At 36.1% G+C, this 25,165-nt stretch overlaps 1 protein-coding gene across 10 annotated transcripts in view; it reads right to left on the bottom strand.

Annotated features, from left to right (window-relative positions):
- SOX5 (SRY-box transcription factor 5) overlaps window positions 1-25,165 on the bottom strand; it is a 1,296,482-nt gene that overhangs the window by 842,529 nt on the left and 428,788 nt on the right. For all 10 annotated transcript variants that reach the window (XM_072653487.1, XM_072653486.1, XM_072653490.1 and 7 more), the window contains one exon: window positions 11,296-11,351. The gene's annotated coding sequence lies outside the window, so the exon portion shown is untranslated. The remainder of the gene's footprint in view (window positions 1-11,295; window positions 11,352-25,165) is intronic.

Below are 25,165 nucleotides of genomic sequence, written 5' to 3'. Positions count from 1 at the left end.
TATTGAATTTAAATGAATCATCTTAACCTTCTATGACCAAACGTAGTTATCTGCATGAACATTTTTAGTAACAGAGTTCACAGCCTCAGGAGCCAACCTATTCCATTTCTGGACAAGTTCTAGTTTTTTTTTTTTAAGGTATCTTTATTATAATTGTTGTTTGTTTTTGTTATTTCTTTTCCTTAGAATTGTGATTTTGATGCTATAGGGACTTCAGTAAGGAAATACCCTTTACCAATACAGACTGGAAATTCTTCTGCATTTCATAGTTTTAAAGAGTCCCTGGGGCACATGGTCAAAGCTACATAGCGAACATGTCAGAGAAGGGCTTGAAACCAGGTCTTCCTGACTCCAGTGCTGGCTCTCTAGCCAATGTACTCTGCTGTCTCACAGTTTATCCTTTGTATTGAACTGAAATCTTCCTGCCTATAACTTCTACCCATACATCCTAATTCTGCTTTCTGAAGCCACAAAGAATAGACTTAATCCCTCTAATCCTTCAACCAGATGTCACCAATTTCCTGCAGAGTTAGATCAACTATATGAGGATTGGTCTCTGTAACACAGAAACCACAGAAAAAAAAACCTTAGATGCAGAGGCAGGAAGCTGATTCAGTGATTAAAACTCACATAGCTTTTCTGTTTGTTTTTCCTTCTTTCTCTCATTTCCACTGATTCCTTAGTTTCTGATAACTTAACCTTGGATCCCAGCCCATCCTTCCCCCCCAACTCATCTTTTGTACCATTCTTCTGGTTTTCTGATAACCTTATACCTGCTTGTCTAATTTGACACATGGTCTACTATGAACATGGATATCCATGCCTGTCTTTTTGACTGCTTACCTGTGTCATTACTGGTCACTAGTACATAAAGAACTTGCTTAGTTCAGATCCTAATGAAAATTTGGGTAAGCAACAGCATGCTGATAGTGCTTAGCACACTTCCTGACTCATAGTAGGCACTTAATAAATATTAATTGATTGATTAGTTAATTAATTGGTTAATTCTTGCTCCTTATATTGTATAAGATGGTATCTGCAATTTCATTGGCAGAAGGAAAGAAATTCTCTCTGCCAATGGAGGTCAGAACCTTCCCTGAAATTTACAGACTTGAGATTTCCCTGGGGAAAATGAGGAATTTATGTCAGAGCTGGGTCTTGAGCCCATGACTTCCTGCCTCTGAGTCTAGTTCTCTCTGCACTGTATCATTGTTGCCTTTTTCTATGACCATAGAAATAAGAAAAATCTCTCCTTCCTACAAAACCAAACTTTACTTTGTCTCCCTTTCATTGAATATGGAATGTTCTGCCTTTTATAACAGCACTGCGCACATATGTCATCTCATTTGCTATATTATATGCCACTAAAAGTCAAGAATATGGTCTTATTCAAATCTAACCTCAGACTTATCTTTGCTGTTTGATCTTTGGCAAATAACCTAACTTCAATTTGACTCAGTTTCCTCATCTGTAAAATGGTGATAACAGCACCACCCTCCCAGCGTTGTAGTTAAATTCAAATCAGATAACAATTGTAAAGCACTTAGCACAGTGCCTGGCACAACAGTAAACCCTACATACATGTTAGCTGTCATTATTACTACTATTAAATTATACAATATAATTTTAACAGAACTGTTTTATATAAATTTAAGTTATATTATTAATACAGTATGTTAATTAATAATATATTATATATTATGATTATATATTATAAAGTTATGGTGATTGTATTAATATTTTTATTTATAAATTCTATAGCACAAATTATTCCCCAAATAGTTATTTGATAAATACTAGCTGAATGAATGAATGAGTAAATGAACTATTTGGATTTTAATATTTTAAAGAAAAATTTAGATTTTACAAGATGATATATAAGGAATACTTTTAGGTAAAGTTTACCTAAAGTAGGAAATACTGTTGAAAATGGGAGCGGGGTGGCAGTTTTACAATATCTCTCAAGTTGCACTATAATGAACTATGATAAAGATAAATTTTAAATAGGTTTTGAGAGTTTTCAGGGGAATTTACTCAAAATAAGACTGTGAGACAGGTAGTAAAAGTATCCTTTTCCCTGTCTAACAGATGAGAAAGTTGAAACTATGAAAGGCTAAGATATCCATTGGTCACACAGTTTACTTAACATTAGAGGAGACTGGATTCAAACACATCCTTTCTGGTTCCAAGTCCAGATTTCTTTCCACTAAGTCACTCAACCCTAAGTGCCTCACAGAAGAGGACAAAGGGCTATGGCTTTATTTGCCTTTTGGGGAAAAATATCCCAGCTTTCTCATAAAACTCACAACTTTGCTTCTTCTTAGTTACATTACAGTAAAGTTGTCATTCATGCTTGGTACATGCTTTTGCTCATTATTTCCTTGTGATGGTGGTTTATGTACAAGCAATCCATTAAAGACACAATCTTTTTTTTTTTAAAGACTGAAATGTGATTTCCTTCTTGACATTAAAGGAAAAATAAAAAGATGTTCTTTGCCCCGCTGTTCTAATCTGTGCTTGTAAGTCAAGTCTGCGATTCTGAGAACTCTATCACCAGCTTGTTATATTTCCATAAATCTGTCGAGAAATAAAACATTGTTCACCAAAAAAAATGTAGCGCAAGCTGTAAAATATGTGCACACCTGTACTTGGATTCAATTTACCCTTATTTTTCATATAAGTGAAAATAAAGCAGTGCTTTAACACGGAAAAATGACAATATCATGTTATTTAGATAAGTGCTACCAAGTCATTATTGAAATTCTGATAGCATTTGCTTTACTGGTAAAGGAAAATTACCTGTAATGCATAGTTTAAATAATTACTTTTAAACAAAAGCTTCTTTTCTGCATTGCTTATTTATCTTTTGAGACCAACCCAGCAGGGCTATGTATTTTATTAAAATTGCCTTCAGACTGCTAATGACAGGGCGTCTGTTAGCACAGGAAAAGCGATGGCAGTTTGACTCCTATTCCTAATATTGGGAGTCAGTCCAGACACTTAAGAGCCAGAATTCTGCTGTGCATTTGGCTATGTTATCAACACTTTACTTGTTAATGATACTAGTGACAGCATTTCAATATGATGGGTCAGATTTAAATAGGAAAGCTTATAATTGTGCTTACGGAACCAAAGAGGCTGCCCCCAAATCCCTTTTATCAAAGGATCAGTTGGTGTTAAGCTTCATGACTAAGAATTACTTGGTCAGCTTCAGCTTGATATTTTTTCCCCTTCTCTACCTCCCACCTTGAACGGGGAGTCCACATCAACACCTGATATCTACCCATTCAGAAAATGCTAAGTGTAGGCTTTCCTGTGGTGAGACTGTGTGCCAGCTAACCAGCAGAAGGTCACACTCATGACTTCCCTGTGGTTTTTATTTTCCCTAAGGACATTCCCAGCCAGGACTGATTCTTTGCCAAATGCACTGAGTTCCACAAACCAGCAGTGCTAGGAAGCATCATCCTTCTTGATGGGAAGCAGTATTGCCACTGTGCTGAACACCTGTGTCAGCTTCCCAGCCTAGGGACACCTTAGGCAGGCACTCATTCAGTACCCTGGGATGAGGCTCTCCTGTTCTAATTCCAAAATCTGTCCAAAAAATCATCATGACACTCATGTGAAAATACTTATCCTTGGCATTTTTCAAATATGTCAATCCATGTTTAACTACTATTTAAAAAGATTATTTTAAACCAGTCACAGATCAAATCAGATTTCATATGGATACCAAAATGAGAACAGAATTATGAATGCTTCTGGGGGGGGAAGAGGAAGAGAAGGAAGAGAAGGGGGGAGAGAGAGAGAAAGACAGACAGAGAGAGAGAGAGAGAGAGAGAACCAATAGTAAAAGTTTCAGGTTTTACCAATATACAGCCTAGCTTTTACTAATGCAATTAATAATTAAATATAATTAAATAATAATTAAAGCAATATACACCCTAGCTTTTTATTAATGGATATTGCATCCTACCCTAGTAGGAAAGAATGCATTCCAGTTTGGATAGACTGATTAAATAGATGGATAACATAGTCTAATATGACACCTATTTTCAGTAACTTAAGTAAAGTTTGATTGAAAAATAGGAAATAAATGAATTAGTAAAAAGTTGCTGAGTTAGTGTTCAGGCAAGTATAAAATGGAGCAAATGTTTATGAAACAAGTGTCAGTGAAATCAAATGAGGGGTAGGTGTAACACCAGGCAATGAGGTACAATTAAGACCTGCAAAGCTTTCAGCAAAATTCTCTACGCAAGGGAACAATTCCACTCCAATCACTATTCATTGTTTCTGTTGCTGTTGTTTTCAAATTATGCATAAGACCCTGAAGTAGTCACTACTTGGGAATGAAAAAGAAATCAGTTATTTTCCTCAGTATACTAATAACTGAAAAGCTAAATACAGAGGTATCAATAACAGCACGATCCTTTTACAAAGTAATCTATCAGTAAGCAAAAATGAATATTACAAAATCTGAATCCAGAGATCTTGAGATGGTGCCAAATACCCACGCATATATCACTTTATAAGCATCTTTTTAAGCACCTACTCTGTGCCAGGTGTGTAGCTGCTGTGGTGGATGCCGGGGATATGGAGACGCAGAGTAAATGGTCCCTGCCCTCAAAGAGCTTACTTGGTACGGGGGAGAAGATAAACACAACATATCTTTCAAAGGTTCATCCTCCAGAGGCTTACCACTCTCTTTTTAAAAAAGGTCTGAAGAATAAGTTTAATGAGCATTCAGTGAGAAAGCTCTGTGAAGACTACGGAGAGACTAAAAAGAATGAACGGATGCAACAGCTTGAGAGAAATCATATAAAGCTGAAAAAAAGATGGAGAGAACGTTCTCTATTAGTGAAAAGGATGCATGAAGAGCATGCTTCAGAAGGCACTTTCCTAGTGTCTTGGGGAAATGAACAGTAACGCTGTGTTTTCAGAAGAAAGGAGAAATCATTTGCAGTTAATGATGGTTACAGATTTATCTGGCTGTGCTCACCATATGTGTGTACATACGTGAATATATGCACATATACACAGCCATATATGCTCCATACATGTACACATGCAGTTATATCTTTGTGTTATTACTATTGATTAACAAATTGATGATTGGTTAATAAATTATATAACCAAAAACTTTAATACTGAATTCATCCTGGGAAAGTGGGGTTTCTGAGAGAGGGAGAAAAATAATAAAGTAGAGCAGGGACTCTGACCTAAATAATTATTTAATAAGGAAGAGGGTTTAATTTTATTGGTTGTTAAGGAAATATTTGAACAGACCCCCTAGAACACCCTAGAACTCAGGATGATTAGAATAAATATGGTAACAAGTGAAATAACAGGTTGAAAGGTGACTTACAACCCCATGAATATGTTAAATATGTTAAACCCCATAAAATTCAGTGATATATACATACATATGTACATATATCCATGCATATGGATCTGTGTTTTGGAAGTGTATATAAACGCACACATATATACTTACACATATATACATGAATATATATAAACACATATAATGTAATTTTTAAAGGGAGGGGACGAGTGTTTTGGTTGGGGAGGGCTTAAGAAAGGTTTCATAAAGATAGAAATGCTTGAGCTGAGTTTGAAGGACACAAGGGCTTCTAAGAGGAGGAAATGAGGAGAAAGCATATTCTAGGGATGTAATACAAATATAAAAATGAACTGGACATGGATTAGCCATGTAAAATCTCACAAAGGAGGTAAATTTTGGTTTGAGGTGAGAGACTTGAAATAATAAAAGTCTGAGAATAACATGCTTAAGCAAGAAATTCCATTTAGAAAAAAATATAGATGGGGGGAACAAGTAAATCACATGCAAGAAGTAGGAAGGGTTGCAAATATAGCCAAGGTCACAGTTCAGTCAAGACAGGAGCTTGAAGGGACAGGAGAAGAAAGGACAGTTAGCATAGGATATGCATGCTGGATAATGAGTTAAATCCATCTGTGACATTACACATTCTTGAGGAAAAAAGATTTTGGCATATATTTCTGCAAAACACCATGGAAAGAATAACTTAGTTTGAGACAGCTATTTCCCCTTCTAGGCAGTGTTCAAGGTAAAGGTAATGGAAATCATTTGGTTACTGATCTCTCTTTCCATTGTGCTTACCCTAAAATACATTTGGGAAACCTACCAAATTGAACAATATCATGTGTGTATATGTATTGCATGTATACATACACACATGCATGCATGTATATGTATATATGTGTGTGTGGATTTGCATGGGTGTGCACATGCATGTGTCTGTAGGTGATACAGACCTATACGCACAGATACACACACATATATATAAATCTGATAACTGTGTGGAGAGATTGGAGGGGAGAGACTGAAAATAGCAAGGCCAATTCCTAAAGTGCAGTTCTGGTTATGCTATTTCCCTGTTCAAGAAACTCTAACAGTTTTGTCTTCTTCTAGGATAAAACACAAACTCATCTGTTTGGTTTGCAAAGCTCATGATCATCTGGCCTGCTTTTATAGTCATACTTCATATATACTACTCCCCAAGTCAGCCTGCTTCCTCTTGCCCACATCTCATGTTTCATGACACCCCTCAAACATTCAGAATTCAGTCTTTCCTCATCTCTATATCATAACCTTGCTAGATTTCATTAAAGTTCAGTTGAAGTGTTAACTCCTATTAGAAGTCTATCCCACCTTCCCCAAGTTACTAAACTAAAATCCTACCATCTACAGGAAGCCTTCCCCAACCCCCCTTAATCCAAGTGCCTTCCTTCTGTTAATTATTTCTACTTATCCTAGCCTCTCCCCCATTAGAATGTATGTTCCCTGAGGTCAGGGGCTGCAGTTTTCCTCTTTTTGTAGCCCCAGTATTTTGCACAGTTCCTGGTATGTAGTAGGCACTTAATAAATGCTTACTGATTGACTAAGTTGTTAGTGTCCTTCCTATGGGAATAATGGGTATATACTTTTTATTTAATTTTCCATGTAAATGTCATTTCCTAAAATGTAATCTCAGAGACTATTTTGTTTTATCTTTGCAATACCCATAGATTAGCAGAGTACCTACTAAGGTGCTTAATAAATTCTTTAAGTTTCAGTGAAGTGTATCAGGGGAGTTCTGTCACTGAGTTAAAAAAATAACCTATCTGTTCTTATAGTTAAAGTAAAACATTCAAAATAATATCGAATTTCCAAGAAAGTCATAAAAGAAATAAACATATGTGAATACATTTGTTAGAGGGATAGTTTAAATTTACCAAAATTACAGACAAATGAAAAACAAGTGGTAAAAAGTACAAACATTTTAGATTACTGACACTGTAAGTTTTAAAGTAATAGCTAGGTTCTTGAAGTTGACGACTATTCCTAGCAACCTTCCAATACACAGCTCAAGTCAGGATGAGTCCTAACTCAAATTAGTCCCTTAAGACAATCACTACAATCCTTTGGAAAGCAACAAAAGATACAAGGAAAATGACTTAGAACAGGAATTCTTAATTTGGAATACATGTACTTAAAAGGGGTCCATGAATAGATTAAAGGAGTTTCATGAACTTGGGAGGAAATTATTTTCACTATACTGAAATTTAGCATTCCCTTCAACTATTTAAAAACAATATTATGAGAAGGGGTCCATAGGATTCCTCAGTTTGGTAAAAGGGTTCATATCTCTCTCTCTCTCTCTCTCTCTCTCTCTCTCACACACACACACACACACACACACACACACACACACACAGTAAAGAAACTTTGATTTAAGGAATGATCTTAACTTCTAATCATTAAACAATAGTTCCATAAACTATTTCTATTTTAATTAAATGAAATGATACGTGTGGGTTACAACAATATGTAAGTATTTCATTTTGTCCTGCCCACTCCCTATGGTAAGTTCTAATGTATTTGATTTATATGTGTAAAAGTACTTCAAAGTTATGAAGATATGAGTATCTCTGATTATATTCAACCAACATTATCATTTTTATACATAGTTTGCCTTGGAAATAAGAATTTGGAACTCAAGAACTATTTACAGACTTATACAAGACAGTGTATGTAGAGTTTCAGTTGAAACTTTAAGCCAAAAACCTATGTACCATAACATTTCAGACATTCAGCTGTGGCAAGCATCTCATCCAATGTACATATTTATTTGACATCATATATCTACAGTACTGAGCCCTAGGATAACATGACAATTTCTTATAATGGGCTAAAGAAATGTGAGGAGCAGCATGGGACAGGGGAAAGAACATGAATCTTGAAGCTAGATAATCTGAGTTGAGTTCAAATCCTTCCTCTTTCATTTACTAGCTGTAAGATTTTGGACAATTCATCTAACCTCTCTGTGCCTCAGTTCCTCATCTGTCAAATTAAAGGGTTGGGCCAGATCAGTGGTGTCAAACTCAAATAGAAATGGATCGCTGCAGACCACATACTGACTTAGAAAACCACAGAGTAACATTATTTGTTTTACTGTATTTTTATTTTGCTAAATATTTCCCAGTTTGGGCTATATAAGGGACCACATGTAAGCCACATGCACCCTAGAAATAAGAGATTGATAACTCTGTACTAGATGACCTTTAAGGTCATTATAGCTAGCAATCTAGAATTCCATGAACTGTGATATTTAGGAATACGAGCAATAAATGAGAGAACAGGGAACAGAACCAGACCTCTCTATATAAATATTATTCAACATCCAGAAATAGAAATATTGTTAATTTCTATTTACAACCACCATCCACAACTAGCTTTCCTCAGTACCTTTTTATCGACATCTATCATTTGACAATATGGTATTTATCATGAAGCATTGCCTTAATGTATTCATTCCTTCAAATTGATATAGAACGGACAAGAATATCTTCTTTTATATTAGTTCAGTTTCCACTCAAAGTAAATTATTTTCATGACTCTTACAAAAACAAACAAACAAACTATTCTACAAAATGGCAGATTTAAAAATTAGAAGTTTTTTGTTTTTTCCAAAATCAGCTTTGACGTTAGGGTTTCTTTGTACTGCTGGTAGAACCAAGTAAAAATGTAAATTAACAACATTATACACACTTAGGAGATAGTGATGTTGTCTAACTAAGTGACTGCCCTCACATAGTTAATTTAATGCAGCATTTCTCAGAAAGACTTCAAAATGTCATGCAAAGAGTGAGAGTATGAATCAGGAAGATCTGCATTTAAATCCCACCTCAAACACTTGCTAACTCTGTGACCTAAGTCTCATTGTCCTTATCTATACACAGGATAATCACAGCACCTAACTCATAGGGTTTTGGGGAGGAGAAAAAGTGCAATTTTGTAAAGTACTTTGCAAATCTTAAAAGTGCTATGTAAATATCAGCTAAATGTATGATGTGGACATACAATGACTTATATACATGTATGTATACGTGTGTGTTTATAAAGCACAGCATAACGTCTGAAGTTGGTGTTATTTTCTCTTAAATGAGTATATGTGACGATATCTACTTTTGGATGTGAAATATTTTGCACTGCCTATCACTTAAGATAGCATAAACTATTGGGGAAGAAAATACATTTATCGAGTACTTGCTATATTCCAGGCACTGTGTGTGCTAAGAATTTCATAAATTTCATCTGATTTGGTCCTCCCCAAAATTCTGGGAGAGAGATGCTTTTATTATCCCATTCTACAGTTCAGGGAACTGAGGCAGAGGTTGAATGAGTTGCCCAGGGTCACACAGCTAGTAAGTATCTAGATTTAAACTCATTCTTCCTGACTCCAGACCTGTCATTCTATCTACAGCACCACCTAACTGCCCAAGAGTTAGAAGAGTTCTATCTAGAATTGTTCTTGTTCAGTCATTCGGTCATGTCCGACTCTTCATGACCCTGCATGGGGTTTTCTTGTCAAAGACACTGGAGTGGTTTGCCATTTCCTTCTCCAGTAGATTAAGGCAAACAGAGGTTAAGTGACTTGCCCAGGGTCACACAGATAGTGTGAGGTCTAAGGTCATATTTGAACTCAGGTTTTCATGTCTCCAGGCCCAGTGCTCTATCTACTGAACAACCTAGCTGCAGCAAGTACAGCACAGTGGATAGAGTGGAGTGCTGGACTTGGATTCAATAGGACCTTAGTTCAAATCCGGCCCCAGACACTCACTAGCTGTCTGACCCTGGGCAAGTCACTTAACTCTGTTTGACTCAGTTTCCTCATCTGTAAAATGACCTGGAGAAAGACATGGCAAACTGTTCCAGTATCTTTGCCAATAAAACCCCAAATGGATCATGAAGAGTTGGTCACAACTCAACAACAAATCTAGAATTACCTATGTGACTGTGCCATGTCATTTATCTTTTCCAGATTTGAGATTACTCAATTGTAAAAGAAAAGAGATTAGATTATTTTTAAAGTCCTTTCCACCTCTAAATTCTATTATTCTATAAAAATGAATAACTATATAATGTCAAACTATTATTCATTTATTTTTGGTCTGTTATAAATAGGTCGTCTATTGTTGATGATCAATCTATATAGAATTACTTTTTCCTTCTCTTTCCCATTTTCCCCATTTGCTACCCTCTTTGGAAAGTTGTACATACTAGAAGACCTCATCAATACTTTACAAATTCAGGGGATGGCTACTAGTCGAGTGGGAGATAACTAAGCAGTATACCATGCAAAGAGAATAATAATATCAACCTGATGGAGAAAATGCAATGAAATGCACCCACAAGGACAATGGGTAATGCTTGAGATATTGGACTTTCATGATTTGTCCATTCGTATCATATGCATTAGCTGTTAGGTTTTTTTTTTACATTAATAAAAGCTCATTTGGTAAATTGCAGCCAGCATTCTTATAAGAATGAAAAGTTAGTGTCGCTCTGCCTTGTATTCCTATGGATTTTCCCTGGTGGGGGTAACCTAGGTATGACTTGAGGAATAAGCATGAAAGATCACTGAACCCTTCATGCAAAGTGTTTCTTTTTGTGTTATTGTCATGATGCATTATTTGAAAAGTCATTTTAGAGTCTTATATTCCCAAAAAAAAGTACTAACAGAAAACCAAAAGGCAGTGCTTCTTCTCAGACCTGAAATTTTTGTCTTTATAGTTTTTTGTTTTTAAAAAAAGGTTATCCCTTTAAATCCCATAATAGGAAACAAGATACTATATATTACATGCATAAAGATTTCAGCTACCATATGGAAAACATAAATAAATGAGTACAAGATCATGGGAAATAATCCATGACAAACTACTTAAATGATATAAAAACTATTTGATCCATAAAAATTAAGCAAATAATCTGACCTGGTAAGTCTCCTGGTTTAATCTCTTCAATTCCTGGTGTCCTTTTCCTTGCAACACTAAAATATAAAAAAAGGTATTAATATTTCTAAGACAATGAGGTTTAGAAATTCAAGAATGCAGAAAACTCCAACATTTATAGAAGAAATATTCCAGAATGTGATTTCAGAGATACAGTAAATTTTCTAGCAGGAACACTTTCTCAACTAAATGCATAATCATTCTTATGTAAGATAGTTTCATAGTTCCAAACAGGATAGCTCAAAACATCATGAGAATTTTGATATATTTTAACAATGGGTTTAAAAATGAAAAATTCAAATTATTTATGGGAACTTTTGTCTACCACATAGATCAAGGTTCTTCCTGAGGCAAAATAGTATCCTTCCTGCCCATAAGTTTTCCTAGATAGCTAGAAAATATTAGAAAATTAAATACTTAAAGATTATAAATTGTGGGTACCCTAAGGGCAAAGGAGAAATTCAGAGTAGTTACAGTTAAATTGTGGCATATTTCCAATGATGCTAAAAATTCAAGAAATGACATAAGGGATATCACTGAGAAAAAAAATCTAATCAAAAAGGTTATGTGGAACAAGAGAGAGATAACATAACTGAGACAATCTGAGGTCTCTATACCCTCAAAATGTAGAAATATCTTCAACATTTTGAGTAAATTCTTTGAACAAAATTCATGGCAGAACATGGGCAAGAACTATAAGATGAGAAAGCATAGATGGATTGAGATCTGCACCAATAAATGGAATAGTCATACTGTCAAGCATTAAGAAGCACTAAAGTAAAATAAGACCTTGGGTATACTAAATTCAGTAAATGTTTAAGATTTATTTTTAGACCAGACTGGTGATTAATTTGGTGTAGGAAACTCCTGGTGTGGAAATTCATGTTACCACTATAGATCATCACCTGTGATTTAACCTATAGCATGAAAGAGTTGCCTAGGTCTTTGAGAAGTTAAGTAATTTACTCAGGGTCACACAGTCAGTATGTGCAAGAGGATCTACCTGAACCAGTCTTACTGGTTCTAAGATCAGCAGCTCTCTATTCACTATGTTTCACTGCTTTTCAAGAACTGCCCTGTAATTCATTGATCCATTCAAAAGTATATGTACAATCACAGGAACAGCAGCAAAAAAAATTCATTCATATTTATTATAACACTTTAAGATTTTTAAAGTATTCTCCTTAGGATAATCCTATGGATTAGGTACTTCAAGGGTGATGATAACCATTTTATTGGTAAGCTGAGGCTACAGAAAATGATTTGCCTAAGGTGCCATACAACAGTAAATATGGGAGCTGGAATATGGATCATGTTTTTCTTAATTCTTTTAATAGAATTTTCTTAGTCCTAATTATGCTGCTGAAGTAGGCCAATGGCAACGTGTGAAAAAAGCAAAGGGGGACTTTTTGTTTCAAAGAAACTTGGCAGGTATCATGAAGGTACTTATTAGGAAGTATCAATGGTGTGTGTGTGTGTGTGTGTGTGTGTGTGTGTGTGTGTGTGTGTGTGTGTGTCTCTGTGTCTGTGTGTCTGTGTGTCTCTGTGTGTGTGTTTTAAGCCTCAACAAAATATTTTTGAAAGAAGAGAAGATAAAATTATGAAATATTACCATAGATTCAAGAAAAACTTAGCAACTTCCCTGATGCAGGAGATGTAAAGAGGGAAGAGTCAAAGAGATCTCAAAGATTTCAATGTTGGGTGATGAGGAAGACAGTGGTGCCATCAACAGAAATAAGTTAAGATGAGTTATAAGGGAAGTTAAAGTTAGAGGGGGAATTAGAGAGGAAGATAATGACCTCAATGTGAGACATATGCTGAATTTGAGTTCCCAATGGAACATCTACTTTGAGATGCCCAGGACACATCTGGAGATGCATGGATAGAGATGAAGGGGAGGACTCAAAATGGATATAAAAACTTGACAGTCACCTGCATAGAATTAATAATTAAAGTCAATGGAGTGGCTGGGTTTGCCAAAGGAAAAAGTGAAAAGAGAGGAGAGAAGAAGTCTAAGGGTTGAGCCTTAAGGCAACAGCTACCCTTCTAGGAGAGCTGGATGAATATAAGCCAATAAGGGAGAACTAAATGGAGCAGTCAGGCAATTAGGTAAATAGGGTCATGGGACCTGAGGGAGAAGAAAATAATGAGAAGAGGGTGGTCACAGACTCTAATGTTGCATAAAGGTCAAGGAGAACAAAGAGAAAGAAAAATCCATTGATCAAACAAAATAGAGAGAAAAAGATATTGGATTTGATTTTTAAGAGATTATTTATGACACTGGAGAAAGCAATTTTAGCCTAGAGTTGTGTATAAGCCATATGACAGAAGGCTAAGTTTTGCTGCTGATGTTGTATTGTGTTGTGATTAAGCAGCAGAATAATAAAATAGAAGTAGTAGTAATGATAATAACATTTATATAGTGTTTTAATGTTTGCGAAGCATAATATACACACATTCATACATACATGTGCATGTATATATATATACACGTATACAAACACACACATATACTATATATGTATGTGTGTGTACATACTTATATGTCATTTACTAGCTTTGTGACCTTGGACAAGTCACTTAACCTCTGTTTGCCTCAATTTCATCGTCTAGAAAATGGAAATATTAACAGTAGCTACTTCCCAGGATTGTTATAAGGATCAAACAAGATTATAGAGCACTTAGAACAGCCTGGCACAGAGTAAATGTTATATAAGTGCTAAGTGCTACCACTGCTCCACTTGTCATTGTTGCTACGGCTGTCTTATTTGATTCTCATAACAACCTGGAAGGTGAGTGCTATTATTATCCCCATTTCACAGATAAGGAAACTGAAATAGAGATTAAGTAATGTTACCAGCATTACATAACTAGTAAACATCTAAGGCTGATTTTGACTTCATGCCCAGCATTCTCTCTCACCCAATGAAGACGCTAGAGACTTGGTATCTTGAGGCTTCTTTTAATAAATGAGCAGAGGGAGAGAAGATAGTTTTAAGACAAAAGCTTAAAGGTGAAAGAGTCAATTTGATTTTTTCCCCCTCAAGACAGGGGATACCCAAGCATATCTGTAAAAGATGAAAAAGAACCAGTTGTGGAGACAGATTGGAGAAGATGGAGAAAATGATCGATGAAGCAAGGTCCCATTGTACACCAGACAGCATGAATCAATGGAACACGAGGGGTTAGTCTTAGTAAGGAACATGGCTTTCTTCTTCAGGACTGAAGGCAATGAAGATAATATGGATATGAATAAAGACATTTATGGAGGAAGTGGGGGTGGGGGCATATTTTATGATAGATAGCTTTATTCTTTTCAAAGAGTTGTGAGGCTACCTGCTGAGTAAGGTAGGAATTTGATAGAAAATGGAAGTTTGAAGAGAGAGAAGATTTGGAACATCTGCTCTGAGGAGTATGATAGGAAAGTAATAACAGATTAATTAAAGGATTTCTGTGCAGTGAGTAAATGAATGGTAGTTATCAGACCCGGAGCCAGTGTATTTCCAGGAAATCTACCTAAAATTCTCCATGAATAAGGAAGAATAGAAAGCAAATAACTTTATATGCTAATAGAACATTGATTGTCAGATGACATTCCAAAAATACTAATAATGAAAAAAAAAAGCTGTCCTACTATCTGTCCATTCTATGGGAAGTTTCAATGAAATTCAATCACTATTATCACTTATTTATGTCTTGAATCTTAGGAAAATAATATTTTAATTTAAGGTATAGAAAGGCTTATAAAGATTATTTGTTATAAAAGTGACTTTTATTCAATTTGGAAAGCTAAAGAAAGAAGTCTAAGACTTATAAAAACAACCTGATAAAAGAATTATCAAGGGAAAAAAGAAAAATTAAGCTATTGATTAGAATAATTAGATAAGGAGAGAAGAAATTAATCTTTACCTTTTTTAAAAATAGAGAATGACAATTATAGTGTTTATATATACACCTATACATATGTGTATATATTTGCATATATATACACATACACATACATATACATATGCATATACACACACATATACATATTTAGGGCATCTAGGTGGCTCAGTGGAGATAGTGCTGGGCCTGGGATCAGGAAGACTCTTCTTAAGTTCAAATCTGGCCTCAGATACTTACTAGTTTTGTGACCCTAGGAAAGTCACTTACCCTTGTTTACCTCAGTTTCCTCATCTGTAAAATGAGCTGGAGAAAGAACTAGCAAACCACTCCAGTATCTTTTTCAAGAAAGCCCCATATGGAGTCCAACACAACTGAAACTATATAAATGTATATGTGTATATAAGTGCATAAATGTGTATACACGCACACAACACACATATATATTGTTTGTATGTATATGTGTGTGTGTTTGTGGTTGGACAACTGAAAGTGCTGTATCTCATTTATTTTGTGATCCATATTTTTCCACAATGGAAGGGGAATAGTAGAAAAAATATCCTTAATCAAAGAAACTTGACTAGCTCTTCCCCCCGCCCCTCCACTAAATTGAAATCTTTGTGACATAGACAATGGAAGACTATGGGGAAGATATTTTGAAAATGAATGATAGAGAATACTGCCAAGGTATTGTGTTTCAGTTACTCAGTCAATAAACTTTTATTAAGCACCTATACAAAGAAAGTCAAATGATATCCCCTGCCTTCAAGGAGCTCACAGTCTAATGGGCAGAAAACATGCAAATCAAGAAATTACATGTAGGAAAAAGAAGAAATTACCAAGAGGGACTGGCAAAGGCTTCCTGTAGAAGATTAGATTTTAGCTAGGACTTGAAGGAAGCCAGAGGAGCCTGGGGGCAGAGAAGAGAAGGGTGAGTATTTCAGACATAGAGGACAGCCAGAGAAAATGTCTGATGTGTTCATGGTGTAGCAGAGAAGAGAATGTGACAGATTAAGTCTGTGTTTGGGAGATGGGATATAAGAAAACTGTTAAGGTAGAGTAAGGGGAGTATGTCATAAAGGCCCTGAATGTCAAAAAGACATTGTTTTTGATCCTAGAGGAAATAGGGAGCCACTGGAATTCATCGTATAAGGGATGACATGGTCAGATACCGCTCTTTAGAAAAATCACTTAAGTGGTTAAATGGAGGATGGATTGTAGTGGAAAGAGATCTGTGCCAGGCAGGTCCACAAGTAGGCCATTGTGACAGTCCAGATGTGAGGAGATGAAGACTTGCTTCAAACTTCTCAGGATCTAGTCTTCTCCTAATGTTGACTGTTACCATTTGCTTCTATTTCATATAGGTCTCTGCACAAACAGTATAAAAAAGTCAAAATATTCAAATGTTGAGTCCAAAGTTGTTCATTTTAGTAGACTGCTAGTACTTGAATTCAATTCAAATTGGTTCCAGACAATGCTGACGCTAAAAAGTAGTTGGTAGATCTAGGCATACAAGAGCTGCAGTATCTACCTTCTGACACTACTATGTGATTCAGCTGACCTAGACTTGTTCAGTCATTTCACTCATAACTCACTCTGTCATCCCTTTTGGGGTTTTCTTGCAAAGATACGAATGGTTTGCCATTTTCTTCTTCAGCTCATTTTACAGATGAAGAAACTGAGGCAAACAGGGTTAAGTGACTTGCTCAGGATCACACAGCTTATAAGGGGCTGAGGCTAGACTTGAACTCAGGAAGATGAGTCTTCCTGATGTTAGCCCTGGTACACTACCCACTGTGCCACTTAAGTAGCTGTCTCCAATTAAAGAATACCTCTTTGTTTCTACTAGCATTCTTTCTCTGTAAAGAACTTCTCTGTAAGGACTTCGTCTTCATCTTCATGGAAGAACAGTGAAGAAAGGAGAGGGGTTAGAGATCAACTTCCACGTAACTCATACTTTCATTGTATCATGATTTTTTAAATAATCACCTACCTCTGGTGATTTTTTAAAAATATATAAATTGAGAGGTTTCTCTCATTCTAACCCTACTAGTAATCACTTTATATATCCTCGACTCCTTTTTCGTCTTTTTACATATCGTTTTTCCATAATGTCATTATCTGTATACTCTGACTTTATTCCTAGGATTAAAAGACCTCTATACATCGCTCCATTTAATATATCACAAGTCTTTGTTTAAATAATAGCAAAATTGCATTCAATTAATTTTTAAAATGTTAAATTAAGGATGAGGCATACAGTGTCATACGATAATAAAACTGAAGCAAAACTTTCATATAAGTGAACTGCATTAAATGGAACAATATGACAGATGCAAATGAATGGCAGAAAAATGACATGCATGAAATTATATAAAGGGAGCTACCGTTAGAGTACTAGGTTTCCAACAATTAGTAAATAAATAGTCAATATCCACTAGATTTGTACTACATGCACAAGAACATCATCCTATCAAATATGTAGCTTAATGCAATATCATTGCAATTTTCTAGACCAAACTGCCTCTCCCTGTCCGTCACACTCTCTTTTGAGTGTTTGCTCCATTCTATATTTGAATGTAAATTTATTAAGGGAGGGACTGTCTTTGATTTTTTTCTGTCTGTATTCCTAGTGCTTAGCACAGTGCTTGGCACATTGGGAGTGCTTAATAAATCCCATTCATTCATTGAAGTAGAGGCACTGCCAGATTATCTGCATTTATTGTTGTATGGAAATACAGTAGCTTGGTAATGGTATTTTGAATTCTTTTTTTAATTAAAAAGCCCTGGACAAGTCCCATGACAATGCACTCAGGGACAAACTCCCACCCCTTAGTGTGCTACTGGCTTGTCTCCTCATAAATTTTCTCTCACTAGGTTCAAAGACACCAGAGTATGCTTTAGAAAATCGGAGAACTTATAAAAATTACAAAAAAACTCCCTAGGCCCTCAACCTAGAGAAAAACAGGGAAATCTCTTCTGGGCTACTTTCCCCATCTCAATCTCAAATCACATATTTATAGGATTAGATAAAAATTAGTAATAGTCATTGGATTTAATAGCAGTATCAGGCAACTAATGAATGTAAATAAATATATTGAAACTTAAAGAAGCTGTGATGAGGTTTGTAGCTAGAATCACCTGCCTTGATAAAGCAGGAGAAAAGCAATCAGCAGATGGCATTCATAAACTGTCACACACTTCTCGTTCTTCCTAGTCTCAGTTCAAGACCTCTCTTCTGCCACCTGATTCCACCGCCACTTGTTCCATAGATCAGCTGCCTTCCCACCCTAGAGACACTTTTAACCTGGGGCTCCACTGTCCTAAAGGGTAATTGCTTCTTGCAGACCCCTAGCTCAGGGGAAAAGCCCCAGCCATGCTGCACTTCAGTCCTGACTTTCTGATGGTCTTCTCCAGCCTTACCAGCCTTTCTGCCCCATAAGTACCTTCTCTCTCTCAGTTATGAGACCATGAATCAGGATCAAATCAAATCTACCTCTGTTACTGGATAATTAGTGTCAGTATGTTCCCTCAGAGACACCTCTCTTCATCCCTGTAATCTTCTGAACCAAACTGCTCCTCCCTGGCCACCTATCTCTTTTGGTTGTTTTCTCTTGCATTAGAATGTTAAATCTCTTAAGGGCAGTGACTGCCCTGTTTGTATTCTCAGCAGGGTGTTTGGCACATATTAAGTGCTTAATAAATGCCATTTTCCTACTTCCCTTCCTCCCTTCCTTCCTTCCTCCCTCCCCCCCCTTCCCTTCCTTCCATCCATCTGTCCCCCTTCCTCCCTTCCTTCCTTTGGATTTCCATGCCATGCGCTCATCTATTTTCATCCTGTTCTCGCCTCTCTACTTCTTAGTGAAGTACCCCAAAACTTAGCATACATTTTCTTCTCAAAGTCACTGGAACCTCCAAAAGAAAAATAAGACTCTCTGTTAACAGTCTGGTCCACCAAAGTCTTTATGATCTCAATTAAGGTATTGCATAGGTATGCTAATTCTACATTGTCCTGGGTCTAAGTAACCTAAGGTTACAATGGAAATTAGCTTATCTAAGAAACCTCTATAATGATGCTCTAGAGAGTCCTAATAACAATGTTACAACTCCTCAAGTAACATCTTATTTAAAAGTTCCCTAAAGACAAAGTCTTTAACCAAGGAAAGGGCACTAATTGTGGAAATTTTTGATATTAGAAAGTGGAGGAAATTAATAAGCAGGAAGTTCAAAACTGAACAGACTTTTGTGTGTACAGTTTGTCCTTTGTTCTCGAAGAGGACCATGACCTCAGGGAGATGATGACATGACTTGCAATTGAACTGAATTTGAAGGAGGGGGCTGTGCAAAGTCACTAGCCTCACTTTCTCCTCCAGAGCCATCTGGGTCCAGTAGCCAGATATCGATCAGAATGACTGGAGATGCAGTGGGAGACCATGGCCGTTTTAAGTTAAGGTCTTTTTGATAGACTTTTAAGATCTCTCAGATCATACCATATAGACTGAAATGAGTATCAACTTTTTTCTACAGTATACATTATCTCACTACTGACCTAGCGTCATTTTCCAGATAGTGCTGACCTGCTATTTGACACCTCAGTTTCCTTAAGAAAATCCAGAAGAGCACTGGCTACTTTCTTTCGATCAAGCCATAGGATATTCTGACAGAACAAGTTAACCAAAACAGTTAGAAGACCAATATAAGACTAATAACCTGAACTAGAATTGGAAAGAAAACAGAAAAAGAAGCAACAGTAGTCAAAGGACACACTACTAGCTTCACATTGCTTTTTCCCTGGAAGGACACAGTGTGTCATGATGAATTACAGTTAATTTGATCCAGCAGTACAGTTAGGTTGAGACCGACAACCCATGATGGCAAACAGTGCCTGCAAGATCATCTAATGAGGGGGCAAGGCTGCCTCACTATAGCCGCTTCACTCAATTAGTCGACAAGGCTTTTAATGCCACTCTGTGCAACTAAAGCAATTTTGATTACTTAGAGCCAAGTCTCCATTTAGAATGATTCAGAAGCTGAAGCACTTTTAAAATATGTATATATAAATTATCTGGAGAGTATTTGAATGGTAATAAGCTATTTGAAAGCCAGTCACATTAGCCCCTATTTTTGCCTAAGTAACATTGAAATATACAAAAAAAAAAAAAGAAGTTTAAATGATAGGATTTACTCTAGCAAACTAAATGTAAGTAAGATAGCAAGTGATTAAGGATATGTAGGGTGTGTATTCACTATGTGTATATGTCTTTCTGTGCCAGGATTACAGTTGGTGCATTATTTTCATCAGCCAGCATGAACAGGGGTGTTGCTTATCTAATATATGTCTACATGTGTAGGCATATATTATATGTCTACATGTGTAGGCATATATTGTCATACTTTCATATTCTGGATCTTACCTTTCTTAGGCTAGAAAAACAGAGATTTATTAGCATTGACATTTGTTGTAGAGTGTATGGACATGGCCACTACACCAATTCTTTTCACTAGTATCTCTTCGAATAAGGAGGAAGAAGTATTTCCTACTTAAAATAAGTAGGAAAAAAATAAGAAAAAATAAACCATTTCTTCAGTATGTATTTCTCTAAACGATTCCTCCGTTTCATGAAGAATGGCTTGCCCTAATGGAACCAATTCATTTTAATACATACAATTCTATTATTTTTTTAAAAAAATCACTGTGTCTGCTGTGCCCATAGCACATTTTCACTTTGGCCATCTCTAGTTTTTCCACTACTTAGCAAGCTTAACTCTTAGAATTATTTCTTTGTGGAATATGGTGAAATTACATTGCTACCTGCCCAGCTGAAAGTGATACCTCCTACATCAAATTTCTTATAATATTTTGCCTGGACCCCTCCTTTTTTCTCACCATATTATCTTTTGAATTATATTTATTTGTTTTGGTTTTATATGGTAAGCCTTGTCATTTTTCACCTTTTTAGCTCTAGTACCTAGTATAGTGCTTGTACATGACAGGCATTTAATAAATATTTGCTGAAGTGCTTTCTCAGCCTATTTAGCAGAACCTGTTCAATGAGAGGCGCATATTAGGCATTCAATAAATTGAAATGATTACGTAATTTGTCAAACTAAGGAAATTGCTGTTACTCTACAAGTGAGCACACCTTTCTTTCTTGAGGTTTTCAAATTCCCAGAAACATCAAAGCATCAAAAATAGGAACTGCCAAATGAAGACCATAGTGCTTGCTTAATAAATAATGTTTAAATAATACATTAATTTCAAATTTTTTTCCCCAAAAGAACTGCCACAAGTCCGATGACACCATTCAATGCACCAAAAATAACTATTTACATAGGTTTGCCTTTTTTTTAAAATAAGAATTTGTGCTTAATAAAATGGTGACTCAGTGGCCCAAAAAATTAATTCCAACTTTCATCTGAAGAAGTAGACTATGCAGTAATAGAAATCTGGTCAGAAGGGGTGTATTCTATTATTTCCTCCTGCTTCTTCTTATCTCTATATCTTTATGTCTATGTCTCTATCTGTCTCTGTCTCTGTTCTCTCTGTCTCTCTCTCTGTTTCTCTTTCTCTCTGTGCGTTTCTGTCTGTCTGTCTGTCTCTCTTTTTCTCTCTCCCTCTCTCTGCCCCACTTTCAAAATGAATGTTATGGGAAGATAAAGGACTAAAAGTAGGTATAAAGATCCCAGGAATCATGAAATAAAAGAATGAGGGGTTATCCTAATAATATGCAATCCAATTAGTATCAAACCCTTACTGATTTTCTTTTTCTTTTTTCCCTCCTATCTGGCTTTCTATCTAATGTGAGGTAATAGAACCTGCTCCCAGTCTGAAGGACAGTCCTAAAGAAGCAGATCAATTCCAGAGCCCCATCAGGGATTATAAACCACAAGGGACAACCACAAGGGTTGAAAAAGGTACATTTTATGCAATTTATGAGTTGATCAATTTCCTTTAAGATTCTACTAATATAATACTGAGTCTTTGAATTAACTTAATGCCCTGGAAATCTTCCAAATCAGTATCAGAGTAAATACCCCTAATTGTGGATTTGTAGAGGCAGGAATCTTGTCTTATACCAGTACATACTATGAACACAGAAATTCCTGGTTAAATACATACTCCATAAATATGTGTCCACTGAATCAATTACTGGCCTGCCACCAATTCTTAGGGGTCCATCCTTAGAATTAGGACATGCATATGAAGATGTACTTTGTTTTGTTTTGTTTTGTTTTTTAATTCAGCTATCTATAACGGACTAAGGTGCTTACCATGACCAAAATATCTTTTAGTACTTCTTATGTAGCTTATCTTTGTTTGTAGGTTAAAACCATATATGTTTATAAACCCCATGTCCCTATCTTCTGTAGCCAAATTTGCTGATAGTGATGATGTACAGTTAATAATAATAATAACAATAATTTTTTTGAAACATGGAATGGGAGGGAGTAAGTGGACCTAAGTTTCAATCATCAGAAAGGGTTTCAGGTCATGTTCACCCAGTGATGTGATCACTGACTACATTTGTGACTTCGGGCATGCTATTTAACCTTTCTGGGTCTCAGTTTCCTGATTGTAAAATGAAACAGTTGCTTTTTATGAACTTCAAGGTCTCTTCCAGGTCTAAATCTCCAATCCTAGGATACCATATCCTTTGACAAACAGCAGAAGTTAGCAAGTCAACAAATACAGAAGAAACTGTCAGGAAAAAAACCAGCACAATTAACAAGGCTACAAATAAGGAATAACTTGTGGTTGATATAGCAGAAGCCTACTCTGGGAAGAAAGGGAAGAGGAGATAGGAAGGGGGGAAAGACAGGGTTATTATTACTTATAAAAATAATATTACTTACAAAAATTATAAAGTCTGACAAATACCTTAGAAATATTTCAAAATGTCAAAGAAATTAAATTTACCTTTGGTAAGGCCAAAGCTCATTTTACTTTTTCCTTTCAAAGGCCATGACTAAGGAATATCCAATCCAAGGAAAGAATCATTTAATAGTTTAATGCTCTTCTAAATTTGCATGTATCATAGAGTAATAATCAAGTTTCATTCCGTTAGCAAATCTTCCTCTTGCTTTAGATATATCTTGATAATCTTAGGAAGCTGGGTTTGGAGGATAGTCTAAGCACACAGGCAGTATTAACAGTTCTTTATACCAATATCTCATTTGGAGCACAACACTTAACATTTTTATAAAGATTTTTTTCTGTTTAATAACATTCTACTTTCTAAAATATCAAGGGTATAGAAATTTAAACTCCAAAAGGTACACAACCCTTCTCTCTTTTTTTAAAATTACCTTTCTGTAAAATAATATAAGTATAGCCATGTTCAGTGTTTATTTTATCGAATAAAGCATCCCAGATGGAAAAGGCATGGAATAAGGAGAGTCAGAAAGGACTGAGGAGAGGTATTAGGGTACAAAAGAGGGGTAAGGACACCTATTGCCAGAGAAAAGGTATAAAGACTCCTTTGTAGCCACTTTCCTCCAATGTGAAAGGGATTTAGAAGGAACTCTGCATTTCCCAATGATAATTTTGTGACTTGAAACTCTATTGGGAATATATTTCGCACACTACAGATAACCAAGATGTTTGCATTCCCACCAATCTAGAGATAAGGCATTTTACTCTTACAGACATAAAACACACAGTATATGAATGTTTAATGGAGGCTAAAACTGGGAGCAGAATAGAAAACAAGAACAGAGCAGGTTAAAAAATATCTGGTTTCTCTCTATCAAAATACTAATTAAAATTCATGTTCATGGGGATGATTATACATATGTTTTTGAACTAAAAGTCTAACCTGGCACTATTTTTTGGCCTTATTTTTGTGACAACATTTTTGTCCATATGGCATGAAGTGAATCATTTTACATCTTTTTTTTTTAAGCTCTATGTGTTTTTCTTGTTGTCTATTCTCTCTTCTCCCACCACACACACACTGGCAGCCGCTACCCAGGCACCAAATGCCAACTCAACCCTGCAAGCTGGCTAGTATAAGGACTACACAAGTACTGGCATTTTCCTTTCTTTGCAGAAATATTCACCTCCCCACCCCCAAACTCACTTACTTTCTCTCTCTCTCTCTCTCTCTCTCTCTCTCTCTCTCTCTCTCTCTCTCTTTCTTGCTCTCATCTGATACCACACAAAATACAGCAGCCTAAGCATTCTTTGCTTGTCCTCTGATATTGTTCCCAACTCCAAGATTCCAAATATTGTTCAAGCTTCACCCTGTCCCTGTGGGTTGAAATGTCCATGTAGGGTGTTAAGAGTTTATTAAGTCCTAACTATCCCCACCCACTCACCCCCAATCTTCTTGTGACACACTTCTATGACACACAAGCCTTTATAAAGTCAAAGTAAATCAAACCAATGGAATTGGCTTAGACACAGAAAAGCTAGAAACCACAACTGACCCACCAGTAGGACCCCTGCAAAACCTTGACTGCAACGATCCACAGATCCATTTTCTAGACAGGTGTGTATGCCTGTCCCATATGCCATTATGAAGCCATTCACGTGTATGTATTGGATAGTACACGTTTAAGACACATGCATCCCCCAGCTTCCTGACATTGCTGAGTTTGTGTGGAAGGGCAGCAACTCCACCTAACAAATGCAACTTTAACAACAATAAAACAACCTAATAGCTTAACATGCCAGGGGGCTAATGTGGCGGGCCATTTACTGCTGCACTAAATAGCCCCGGTTTGATTCTCATTGCCAAGTGTCGACCTGAGAATTGTGAATTCAGGAGCAGTTCCTAATTCATTAGATAAAGGGGGTCATTGCTCATAGGACTGGGAAGAAACCGAGAGGACAAGGAACCAGACAATGTTAAGTATTTGAAGACAACCAAAAAATGTGCTACCTATGATACTTTGGCCATTGGTTCCCTTGAGTTCTGTCCTTTGTAGTCCAGTACACTAACTTCTAACTTTGAGTAAGTTCAAT

Source organism: Notamacropus eugenii, chromosome 3, assembly GCF_028372415.1.
Source record: "Notamacropus eugenii isolate mMacEug1 chromosome 3, mMacEug1.pri_v2, whole genome shotgun sequence".
In the NCBI taxonomy this organism is placed as follows: domain Eukaryota; kingdom Metazoa; phylum Chordata; class Mammalia; order Diprotodontia; family Macropodidae; genus Notamacropus; species Notamacropus eugenii.
This window is presented reverse-complemented; position numbering and strand designations above follow the sequence as displayed.